The sequence below is a fragment of the Zootermopsis nevadensis genome, unplaced genomic scaffold (assembly GCF_977971745.1).
Source record: "Zootermopsis nevadensis isolate Lab colony 2312 unplaced genomic scaffold, Znev_1.0 Znev_ptg000015l, whole genome shotgun sequence".
Classification (NCBI taxonomy): domain Eukaryota; kingdom Metazoa; phylum Arthropoda; class Insecta; order Blattodea; family Termopsidae; genus Zootermopsis; species Zootermopsis nevadensis.
The window spans coordinates 5,952,575-5,965,760 of NW_028259147.1; the positions used below are offsets into that span (position 1 = coordinate 5,952,575).

The window sequence follows — 13,186 nt, forward strand, 5'->3', positions numbered from 1 at the left end:
TCCAACCCCGCCTTTGCAAATCTTCGTCTCAAAATCGATCATGAAGTCAGTTTTTATAATAGTTTTAATCATCGTAATATATCGAATGAGTATCAGTTTACCTTGTAGGAGTTGTTAGAGTTGATACTTCAAATAGTTGATAACGTCTTCTTTCACTTTCCTGATGTTTTAGGACAACTGTCAGAAAATTATCAATAATGCGATTCCACGTGCTTCTTCTGGAGCAGTGATAATGCGACTGGCTCGGTAGTGAGCGTTATTTGTTTACTCGAAATTGTTGTGTTGTACTCGGCATTGTTGTGTTCCACAACAATGCCGAGTTTGTTTATAGTTGACATTGTTGATGACGTAATTTCTTGAAGACAACGACTAATCACAAATTTTTATAGTAAAAGATTGTAAGAGACCACGATGTCCACCAGCAATGACCAATTTAATCAAAATTAAAATGGAGAGAGTGGAGGGCAGTATTCCTAATATTTCTTATATAAGATAAGATAAGTGATATTCTAAAACGTTTTTAACAGCACAATATTATCTACTCTACGACGCGCTTGTTCTACAAGCGATTCACAACTCAGCTCTTTCCGCTATAACGAAAGCGGATTGTTGACGGCAGTAATGAAACACATCAATGACGAAGAAACAGATGACATAACAACTAGTTTCTAAGGTAAAAGAGTAAAGCGTTGTTATGCACGCAGGAGTTCATATAAGAGCTGACCATTGTCGGTCCATATTTACACATTGTTGATATGGATCTTACACATTTTCCTAATGCTGTTTTGCCGAATGACCCTTCCTTATTTACGTTAATAACTCATTTTATAATAAATATTACGGGAAACGTTATTTTGCAAAAAGCTTCATATTTCATCCAGTACTTTGCACCACACCATACACACTTTTCAAACACGATAAAATCTAGTGCATTCTGTTCTGCCTTGGTAGCACTTACTTCTGTATTCCCATGTCAGTCACACGGATATCTCTGATCATTAACTCTGTAATAGAGTAACGCTGTTTCTGTTACAAATTGCCAACTTGGGACAGCGATAAAGGGAGAAATAAAAGTCTCAATTACAAACTTGTTTTGTAATCAGAACAACAAACATTACAGCATGTTTTACCTGAGCATTTTCAAAAGTGAAATATGAGCGCAAGAATGTTACACACCCCAACTGACGGTGCTGCCACTAATAATATTGAATTTGTTCCCTTGAATTCCGCTAGATTACAGGAGAGTTCACTTCCGAGACAAACTGCATTCCTGTTTTCTAATCGATTATGACGAAATACAAAAATTCACATAGTTAATAAATTGTACGTGAGATGTGCTCACAGATGGTGCTGTGCTTCTTGAACACTGCTCATTTGCGACGTGTGATTTTCCGTTAAAATCTTAACTTTACGCGCAAAGAAAAGATTGTGGTAAATTCATCAGAACTGCTTGGATATGGTCTAGGATCATATTATGGAAACCAGGTTAGTAAACAGAGCATTAAGCCGTTTGTCAGACACTCTGAAAGGTATTTTAAAAATAATCAGACGAGGAACACGACAAGCAAAGGAAACAAATTGAAGATTTCCGTCTTCTGGGTTGTTGCGCCGTGTAGTATGGTCGATGTTAACCAACGTTTCAGAGGTCATACTGCCTCCGTCATCAGGGCGCTGTGAAAACCTCAAATCTTACAAGGAAACAAATTATTAAAAGCAAGAAACCTAACAAAGAAGAATATAAACAAACAGACTCTGTAAAAAATAAAACATTATATAAGATTAATTAACTAATGAACTATGCAACTAACTGCTTAACAGATTAACCGGCAAGTCAGAAATTAAGCGACTGAATAAGAAACAAGGAAATTTACTGATCTGAAACTAGCGCATAAAAGGCAGTTTTTTTGTGTCTGTGTCCATGAAAGTGGAAGGACAACTAAAAAATTCGAATTAAATTTTTCGGTAAAATTATGTAAATCACAAAAAATAACAATTTTAAACTAATGCTTAAATTACTTGTCTGATTAAATTGCTAGTCTACTTCCACACAAAATATCTGACAACAAATACTAACAGATCCATCTCTGTGTTTACTTTGCACACAACTATGCTAAGTATGGTTTTTATTTATTATTTTATTTAGTGTTCTGTCTGAGGACAGGTCCATATGAACAGGATCCTTCCATCCTTTTCTCGGACTGGGACCTGTTCATATACGTTCTTGGCAGATGATCTAGAAGTGGTTTGCCATTGCCTTCTTCTGTGTGTGAATGCAGTAATTGTTGGGATGCCACGGAGAAACCGGGGAAGCCCCCGGAGGAAAACTCCGTGTTGCCTAGACCACGGCCTTGCCCAACACAAGTTATAAATTCGGGCACCGTCGGTAAGCAACAGTATCTTTAGACAGACAAGAATACAATTAGAATCTTTTAGAGATGTGTATATAGCAGATCACGAAATTACTTATTTTATACGCCCTACTAATGTTCTTGTTACGGTTAGTTCGTGACTTCGGGAATAATATTCATGTCTGTTGCCACGTGTTCTAAGCAATTAACTAGTCCCAAGTTCGCTGTAAGCAAATGCAGAAGAATAAAAATTAAAGTGTATTGTAAGGCATTAATCAACAGCTGTATAATGTTCTACTTTAACGAAGCTTCACTACAAGAGAACTGCACTTAATAAATGTCTTTTGCAGTTGCGTGAATTAGGAGCTATAAAAGATATAATTATTCTGGTACTTAAACACGTTAGTGTTCAAGAAAACGTTGTAGGAGATGGGGAAGACCATCGCGACATAACTGCGACATTTTAGGCTTTCTGTATGCTTGCGGACTGACTAACGTCATGGTGTGCCCTCTTCCTCAAAACGTCGACATTTACTCAGCTGGGCAAGAAGTTCACTGTGGTCTGACGCCCTGTAGACACCAACATTTCGGAGAAACATGCTGCCTCTATCTTTAGGGCTGAAGACGTGGAGGGATGTTTCAGCGAAATGCTGAAAGCTGCCTACGAATCTACAAGGCGCCAAAATCCAGAAAAATAAAATCCTCGTCCTCACCGCCCTGAGAACCTAAAATCTCATTAAAAAAAATGTGTTCATTTATCCAGATTTTTAATATCCAATGGAGACAGGTTTATCTTTTCTTTGTCCCAATCTTTTAATGTTCCTTTTCTTCAAAATCCAAGCCCTATGACTGCATTTAAAAGTAGCTTTTGCTATGGTATTATTTATTCTTATATTTCAAACGTGAAATTTATTTGGCGATTAAAGACGCCAGTGGTGGTTCTCTGGGTTATGACGCAATGTGGTCTGGTATGTGGTTACGAAAGTTTCGAAGGAAAGTATCACCTCGATCTTCAGGGTAAAAATATTAAGTCTGGTTAAATTTGTTTGACAAAAATTATATTATTGTCATTAATTGTTTTATTTCGGTATTATAGGTCTAACCTTATTTCCAGATCTTCTCTGAGGAGTAAGATAATGCAACCCAAATACTTAAACTATTAATTTTTGATAACTTAATTTTTAACGTGCCTTTTATTGATAATTTTGAATTTTTTTCAGGATCGATTGCAAACAAAACAGTAGGGTCCTCCGAGACGTTGCAGTTTCTTGATACCGTGCTGTACCCATAATGTTAAGTGCTATACATTACTATAGATCTCCAAACTTTTGGTGGAGATTTTCATTTTATGTTTATTTGCAATAACTCTTAAAGAATAAAGAATTAGTAGACAAAATAAAGAGATCATAACTTTTTAATATTCTGCAATGGAAAACAACTTCGACGCCATATTTTAGAACATATAACGACATAACAGACATTTTAATATAATTGGAAGCGAGAGCATAATATCAGTTGAATCGATTCGTATCGATTGGCTGTATGAGAGAGGTTGAATGGTAAACAGTCCAGGACACGAACTTCTGCGATGTACAAGTCATTATAATCTGCTACCACATGCACGTACGCACGCGCGTACAAACACGATAGCCTGCCCTGACTCTAGTACTGAGTTACGTCTATCACATCAAATACGGAGTGCAAATGTTGGCTTCTGATATGTAGAATTTAAACACGAATTGTTGTCAGCACGTGGATTGATAATGGGCCAGCGAATAATCAGTGCTCTCTGATACGTGAAACTCTACCAGTTTAGCCCGCGTTCCATCAAATTTGCCAAATTCCTGATTTCCACGATTTCATTTAAACTTATGGTAGCATTTCCCAAAACGTTCTGTCATCTTCTATTTCAAAGAAAATTCCGAGAAAACTTACGATGCTGATTTTATTTCTGAGTGAGGATAGCAGGAGGTATAAATTAAAAATTTACAATTCATTGAGCAGTATATTTGTATTTTTTTATTACAGTACAAATTTCGACTACGTTAATTTAGGTAGACAAAACCTTAAATGTTAAGTCATCATCTTTCAACTTACAGTACATGTTTTCAGACGACTTTTAGATACGTGTATGTTCTATCAAGTCTACGTTGAAAACTTCACATTCACTCTAATGGTTGACCAATTATCGTCATCAAAAGGAATGCCAATATATATTTCACGCTGCTGCCATATTGTTTTATATAAATAAAGAGTTGTATATTTCTTGTGGCCTTTTATTAAATAACATATAGAGATACATTAAATTAAGTGATTCTAATGCTACTACCATCTCAGAAGTTCCCACGGCCGACATGTTTGTATTATTAATTACAGCAAATTAAAAGGTACAAATCCGTATTGGTTTCTATGATACGGTGACCATACAGAGTTTGACAAAAATTCATCAGAGTTGGCAGGGATACGTGATAATAAAACAGATGAAACTCAAAGTCAAAACAAAAACAAACAAAAGAACCACAGACATAAAAAGGACATGACGGTAAAAAAGAGAATTACGTGGACCGCAAGTATTCCTTCAAATTTAATAGTTATTAACCACTTAAAAGTCAAGGGGTAGCTGTTTGTACCACCTGCTTTAACATTAAACAGTTCTTATACCCACAGAATTTATTTATGGGTTTCGTAAGATACTCAGAGTAAAAATCGATTATTACCCAACACACAATTGACCAGTTAATCATATTAATGGAGAAGATTTCAGTTCCTTCCCGAAACGGGCTTCATTTTTAAATAATATTTAGAAGAATTTCTGCTTCAAATTGTTAAGCTCTTGACTGGAATATTAAGGTGTGTTTGTGCGCATCTGATTTGACGTAGAGCGTGATCTTATTCCACTGTAGGCAAGAATTAATTCAAGAATGGATAATCCGATTTTAATCAAATTTAATATTGGAGAATTTTACGAAAAACTGTAGAAACCGTTTCAACTATTATTTACATCGGATAATTGTAGAAACCACTTTACGAAAGAGGACATTAAACAATGTGCTATAAAATTTTATTCCTAATTTTGGGGCTACATTGAAATCGTCTCTCCTGTTAATGAAATATTATTATTATTATTATTATTATCCCATCTCTTCACCACTTTATGGGGTATGTACTTCTATGTACCCGAGACAGACCTTGTCCCTAAGGTACATATTATTATTATTATTATTATTACTGCTATTGTTATTGTTTTTTTTCACGTCCAGTTTACATCCTGAAGACAAAAGAAGAGAATTTAATTTCGTCCCGTGATAGTACGCCTATCATTCTGGCGACTTACAAGTTGGTAATAAATTTCTCAACTTTTCTACTTACTTTTTACAATAAGAGTCCGCTTGGCGTGTTAGCTAGTAGGTTTATGTTGACAGTAATTTGGAGAGAATTTTTTACGGACTGTTAAATTAAAATGGCGTCTGTAATTGAAACCCTTTACTTCATTGCTAATATAAAATCCAGTTATAATTGTGGAACATACGTTAATGTAGTACTGCTCCGGCCATATGCAATTTAAATTTCGTTGAGACAAGTGAATTGTAATTTGAAGTCTTTAACTGGTTATAGAGGCTCATATAATGGAGTGGCTAAAGTCTGATAGTTGTTCGTGTTACAATTGGTCCATTGTAAATTAAAGGCTAACTACAGAACTGAAAATTGTAATTTACACGATACAGAACTTGTAATATTAGTCCAGACCACACCAGCAACTTCAGTCCATCCAACAAAATTAAATTCATCCGCGCTATGCTTAGGGTTCAATAACAACGATGTGGACATTTGTATTCTTCGGTGCTTCAAGGCCACGGAAGGATGTTTCCCCCCCCCCCTTACCGAACAGCTAGAAGTCAACAAAACAGCGTTGCTATCTTTGCTACGCTGCGAGTTCTGAGGTACCTTTACTTTCCTGGATTCCGCTGTTCACTTCGTAATGTTGTCCTACTTTTTTGTGATCTTAAAATACGTGATTTGTTGAGGAGTACTATGGGCTAGTTTTTTACACTTCCTTCAAAACCTAAAAAACATAAATTTCTTAACTTAGATGCTAATGTAAGCATACGTTATTGGAAAGATTACAGAAACAAGACGATCAATTAAGAATTTTAATTGTCAACGAAAATGCATACAGACTTAATGGAATAATGTGTATCTTTGCCAGCTTTTCTATCCTGCATTTCTTTGTTGATAACTACATTAAGCTTAGTAAGAACCAAATTACTGGTGCATATAATTTTTCCATCTAGGTACCTTAGAGCAGTAAAATGGTTAAATTATTCTAATCCGCTTTTCAAAATTTGTATTTCGCAGCCAGTTTTATTGGAAAAGTAAACGTTTTGCGGGCTTCAACATCGAACTTCACCAGCTGTTGGTCTGGAAAGTCGAATTTTCCGTTTAGACACATGTTTTGTCCCACTAGTTTGTATTAGAGTCACTGGTGGCCATGAAAGCAAATATCAATCTATTCACTTGGACGAAAGTTGTAAATGTTCTAATCGTAGTTCTAATCTTTTTTTTTACTATAAAAATTTGTGATTAGTCGTTGTCGTCAACCAATTTGTCGTCAAAAAATGACGTCATCAACAATGCCAACAGATATTTGTTTACACGGCATTGTTGTGGAACACAACAATGCCGTGTAAACAAATATCTGTTGGTATTGTTGAAGTTGACACAACAATGCCGAGTAAACAAATAACGCTTCACAACAACAAAAATCAAAGAATATCAAGTCAGCCGCATTATCACTGCTCCAGAAACAGCACGTCGCATTCTTAAGAATTGACTAACAGTTGTCCTAAAACATCAGGAAAGTGAAAGTATTTGAAGTTCCAACTCCAACAAGGTAAAGTGATACTCATTCGATATATTATGATTATTATCGATTTTGAGACTAAGATTTGCAAGGATGGGGCTGGACGTAAAAAGTTGACTGAACAAGAAGAGTTGGCCTCTGAACAGCGACGTAAAGAACTACAACATGAGACCTATTTAAGAAATAAAGAAAAGCGAAAAAAGACTTACATTGATAAATGTAGAAAGTTGACTGACCTAGAACAGTTGGCCTCTGAACAGCGACGTAAAGAACTAAAACATCAGACCTATTTAAGAAATAAAGAAGAGCGAAAGAAAACTTACATTGATAGACGAGACCATATTAACGACACACGTAGAAAGACTTATTCGGTAAGAACAGAGGAGAAAATAAAACAAGACGCTGAAAAGAAAATTATTAGATATCAAAATATATTAGTAATGAAGAACCGAGGAAGACTGCTAATAGCAGCACATTTTATGGACGACGAACATCAACAACATTATCTCGGACCTATGAACTATGAATGTATTCATTGCAAAGCGCTTCACTGGCTCCTAGGGGGGGGGGGGGGGGGGTTGGTCAAGTTTGTATTAAATAAAACGCAACCATCTTCTTTTTTTCTACTATAAAAATTTGTGATTAGTCGTTGTCGTCAACCAATTTGTCGTCAAAAAATGACGTCATCAACAATGCCAAAAGATATTTGTTTACTCGGCATTGTTGTGTTCCAGTTGTCATTGTTGAAGTCGACACAACAATGTCGAGTAAACAAATATAACACTTCACAACAAAGAAATCAAAAAATATCAAGCCAGTCGCATTATCACTGCTCCAGAAGGAGCACTTCGCATTCTTGAATAATGACTGACAGTTGTCCTAAAACATCAGAAAAGTGAAAGAAGACGTTATCAAGTATTTGAAGTACCAACTCCAACAACTTCAACAAGGTAAACTGATACGCATTCGATATATTACGATTACGAAAACTATTATGAAAACTGACTTTATGATCGATTTTAAGACGAACATTTGCAGGGGTGGGGCTGGACGAAAAAAGTTGACTGAACAAGAACTGTTGACTTCTGAACAGCGACGTAAAGAACTACAACATCAGACATATTTAAGAAATAAAGAAAAGCGAAAAAAGACTTACACTGATAAACGAGACCATATTAACGACACACGTAGAAAAACAGACGAAGATTTGCAAGGGTGGGATTGGACGTAGAAAGTTGTCTGACCAAGAACAGTTTGCCTCTGAACAGCGACGTAAAAACTCAAACATCAGACATATTTAACAAATAAAGAAAAGCGAAGGAAGACTTACATTGATAAACGTAGAAAAACGTATTCAATAAGAACAGAAGGGGAAAAAAGCAGACGAAGATTTGTAAGGGTGGGATTGGGCGTAGAAAGTTGACTGACCAAGAACAGTTGACCTCTGAATAACGACGTAAAGAATTAAAACATCAGACCTACTTAACGAGTAAAGAAAAGCGGAGGGAGATTTACATTGATAAACGCAGAAAAACTTATTCAACAAGAACAGAAGAGCAGAAGAAAACAAAATAAGACTTGGAAGGGTGGGGTTGGACGTAGAAAGTTGACTGACCAAGAACAATTGGCCTCTGAATAACGACGTAAAGAACTAAAACATCAGACATATTTAACAAATAAAGAAAATCGAAGGAAGACTTACATTGATTAACGTAGAAAAACGCATTCAATAAGAACAGAAGGGGAAAAAAGCAGACGAAGATTTGTAAGGGTGTTGTTGGACGTAGAAAGTTGACTAACCAAGAACAGTTGGCCTCTGAACAGCGACGTAAAGAATTAAAACATCAGACCTACTTAACGAGTAAAGAAAAGCGAAGGGAGATTTACATTGATAAACGCAGAAAAACTTATTCAACAAAAACAGAAGAGCAGAAGAAAACAAACGAAGACTTGCAAGGGTGGGGTTGGACGTAGAAAGTTGTCTGACCAAAAACAGTTGGCCTCTGAACATCGATGTAAAGAACTAAGACATCAGATCTATTTAACAAATAAGGATAAGCGAAAGAAGACTTACATTGTTAAACGAGACCATATTAACAACACACGTAGAAAAACAGACGAAGATTTGTTAGGGTGTTGTTGGACGTAGAAAGTTGACTAACCAAGAACAGTTGGCCTCTGAAAAGCGACGTAAAGAACTAATCCATGAGACCTATTTAACAAATAAAGAAAAGCGAAGGGAGAGTTACATTGATAAATAGAAAAACGTATACAACATGAACAGAAGGGAAAAAGAAAGAAAAAGAAAAAACAGACGAAGATTAGCAATGGTGTTGCTGGACGTAGAAAGTTGACTGATCAAGAACAGATGGCCTCTGAACAGCGACGTAAAGAACTAAAACATCAGAACTATTCAACAAAAAACAGAAGAGGAAATAAAAAAGAAGACTTGCAAGGGTGGGGTTGGACGTAGATAGTTGAGTAACCAAGAACTGTTGGCCTCTGATCAGCGACGTAAAGAAGTAAAATATCAGATTACAGGAAACGCTCCGAAAGGATTAGTAGTCGTTGTCGTCAAAAAATGACGTCATCAACAATATAACCTTATATTTGTTTATACACGGGGGTTAGTTTAGTGTCTTACTCAAGATTTTAAAACGCAACCAACCCCCTTCGGGGGATTTGTCAAGTGTTTAAACCCCCCATTCGGGGGGGTTAGTTTAGTTTCTTACTCAGGGGTTAAAACACTTGAATGAGGCACTAAACTAACTCCCCTTTGGGACTAACCAAGGTTGGTTGCGTTTTACAAACTTGACCAACCCCCCCCTAGGAGCTCCGAAAGGAGCGCCCTACTCTAGTATTATAAATTATAAGACAATTACACATTAGTGTTTCAGATCATCTTTGTCGTCCATTGCTGTAACGGCTTCTTGCCGAGACATCATAGAAGGTCCAAAATATTATAAGTAATTTTTGTTTTCTTGTTGCTAAAATACGGAAGGCTTATCGACCAGATGATGGAGGCAGAAAGCACCTCTAAAACATACTTAAACATGTTCCAGACTACATGGCGCAACATCACAGAAGATAATAACCCAAAATCTCACTCGTGTCGTATTTATCTGTGCTCTGAACTGCGAATAGGTGGTGGGGTTCCCGAATAGCTGTGAATCCATCGCAAATAAATCACCGAGAGCCGGCTGAGGGGTAAACCGTCCATCCGGCAGCCAGTTGCTTTTCTCAGTCTTTTCATCTCGCCCCACTGTAGCTACATATTACATTTTATTAGTCTGCTAATACAGGAATACACTGGCCATTGCGTGGTGGCACAATGAATAAATGTGTCTCTAATTTTCATCCCTACAAGCGCTCTGTTTCACTACAACGAAGTCCAAAACCCTCAATGGATGACATGGTGGTTTTATGGGGCGAGAGCTACAGGGCTGGTTGTGTTCAATAACGGATTAGCATAAACTAGTGTGCCGAGGGTAAAAATTCCACGCCATCCTCTCTCTATAAACACGGTACCCTCTCGCGCGTTCTCAGAGCACAAACACATCTGACTGCGGACCGGGGGGTGGGGGTGGGGTGGAGGATTATGAAATGAGTATTGATTGGTCAGAGGGTGGAGGAAGACGGGAGGAAAAGAGGAAATGGAAAACGGTCTATAGATTATATACATATATTGCCTTCAGGCGCGAATACTGATTTCCTTGACACTGTCACCAGATCAAGGGGATGAAACCATTGAATGCATCTCTCATTTGGTCATGTTAATACGCAGTTACCTCATGACAAAAGCAGCTGATGTCACTCATTACCTGCGACTAGATAAGCAACCAGTTGACTAACTACGAGGCAGAGTATTTTCTTCGAAAAATTAATAGTGAAACCCTAAATGTCATTACCATCTTCCCAAATACCGATTTTTGACCCCTAACCTGAGCCAGTTGAGTCCTCTCCATCTCTTCACATCTTGTTTCTCTCATGTACAGTTTAATATTATTCTCACATTCACATCTACACCTCTCAGGTTCAAATCTCGGCCCGGAGACCGGCTGTACTTACTAAGGTTGTTCGTGTTTTTTCTCAGTCCCCCCAGGCAAATGCCAGGTTAGCACTTTAAATTATGCCACGGCCGCTTTCTTACACTTTTTGTTCCAATTTATTATTCACTGTTATCCTCTTATTCGAACTATATAGTCTGAGGTACTGAAAAGTGTCGTTAAATAAACTAAAATAAATAAATATAGTTCTCCCAAACAGTCAGTCATTTTAAGATTGTCGAACCAAATGTTATGTGACTGACACTTCACTTCGTCATATACACCACATGTCTCGCTAATCTCATACTAATTCACTAATATCCCTAACATTATTATATGAACAACAGAAATTAAGATCCTGCTTAAGTCATTTTATGCACTTTAATGTTTATTCTTTTTTATTAGGGCCAAAAACCTACCTAAGCACCTTGTATCCATAATCCCACAACACAAAAAATCTACTCAGTAATGAGTGTGTTTGTGTGTGGAAGTGACTGAGTTCAGTCATCAGGAATCATCATAATACCTCGGGATACCACACCACAGACTTATCTGTCAATTCATGTTCTTCCCTCAAAGCGACAACCAGTTACACACCCATAACAAGTAACGATTTATTATCTGTATCCTATTCAATTAGTTAAAATTCATAAATATTTACACAGATGTAAAGTCCTTAAGCCCGTCCAAGTACAGGTTGATTTATTAGAAGAAGAAAAAGTAATTAAACATCTGCGCAGCCGCCATGTTGCTAACATCCGAGTGATAAAAACGGAACATTTTACGGGCCTGTAACAACTTTTAGAACTCACAGCCTCTCACTACGCTATCACAAAGGAATAACGCGAGATTCGTCATTGTATCATTTTATACACAAATTACGTTATTACATACGTTCTACTCACGATAATACAGCCTAATTTATTTTTGTTTATAATTTATTAAACGACGCTCTCACTAGCTTGGACTGTCTAGCATGGTATAATATTATGATTAATAAATGATGAATTGAAAAGATGTGGGAGGAAGCGATCGCGCGCTGATATGAACCCGAGACCTCCAGAAAACAAAGCAGGAGTGCCAACTATCCACTCGACAACGTAATTCACAAGAGAGAAACTGATAACAGTAACACGCGTTTTTAACTAATAATGCACGTAGTCCCTAATTGAATATATGCGTGTGTATCTGTGAACGCGCCAAGTTCAGTCGAAAGCAGATGAGTAGCCTATATTCGGGGTAGAGACACACAGATGGGTGAAGAGAAAAGCGGCCCATAATGCAATTATTTTGTTAGTTAAAAGATAAGCACTTGAAAAGCCGAGTGTATGCAGTCTAAAAATGATTATTTTTTTATTTTTATTTTTTTTACTTTTATGATGTATGACGAATAGAGAAAAGAATAAATCTGTTGACCTGAATGTAGACAAGTGAAAATTAATACCATATTTAACGAAACAAAAAACAGTCGCGATGCTGGGAAAAGGAAAATATCTCTAGGCTTAACAAGCTGTCGTTTCAATAGTGGCTGATAAATGACGGAAGACAAATGGCAAAATCATGGAAGTGGAGCCACACATAGATATAAAAATAAAGCTGTAACTCATTTAATGAAATCTACATTACCGTACGGAGTCATCGTTATAAGAGTCGAATAGGTCAATGACTTACATAATGATCTCAGTGTTTTCGTGGGACGGAATCTATTTCAGTTTTTTAAACACAACAAGACTTGGATGTAATGCTACTACCCGTATATTCTGTGCCAAATAACTGGCACATAAGTATACAAAATAATCAAAACCTGTCTCTATAAGATTAAGAAGATCAAACAACAACGTACTGATATCAAATCATGACCAATTTTCTTTTCAAATAAAACGTAAACAATAATTAATAATAATGTATTTACAACTGACAAACGCAGGTAA

General features: G+C 36.7%; 1 protein-coding gene across 5 annotated transcripts in view; it reads right to left on the minus strand.

The window, feature by feature from the left end:
• The window catches only part of LOC110835994 (ubiquitin carboxyl-terminal hydrolase 48), a 243,598-nt gene that overhangs the window by 124,540 nt on the left and 105,872 nt on the right, over positions 1–13,186 (minus strand). The window contains exon 1 of one of the 5 annotated variants that reach the window (XM_087349128.1): positions 102–249. The exons of the other annotated variants lie outside the window; for them this stretch is intronic. The gene's annotated coding sequence lies outside the window, so the exon portion shown is untranslated. Of the gene's footprint in view, positions 1–101; positions 250–13,186 lie in introns of those variants that run through there. 5 annotated transcript variants of the gene reach the window in all.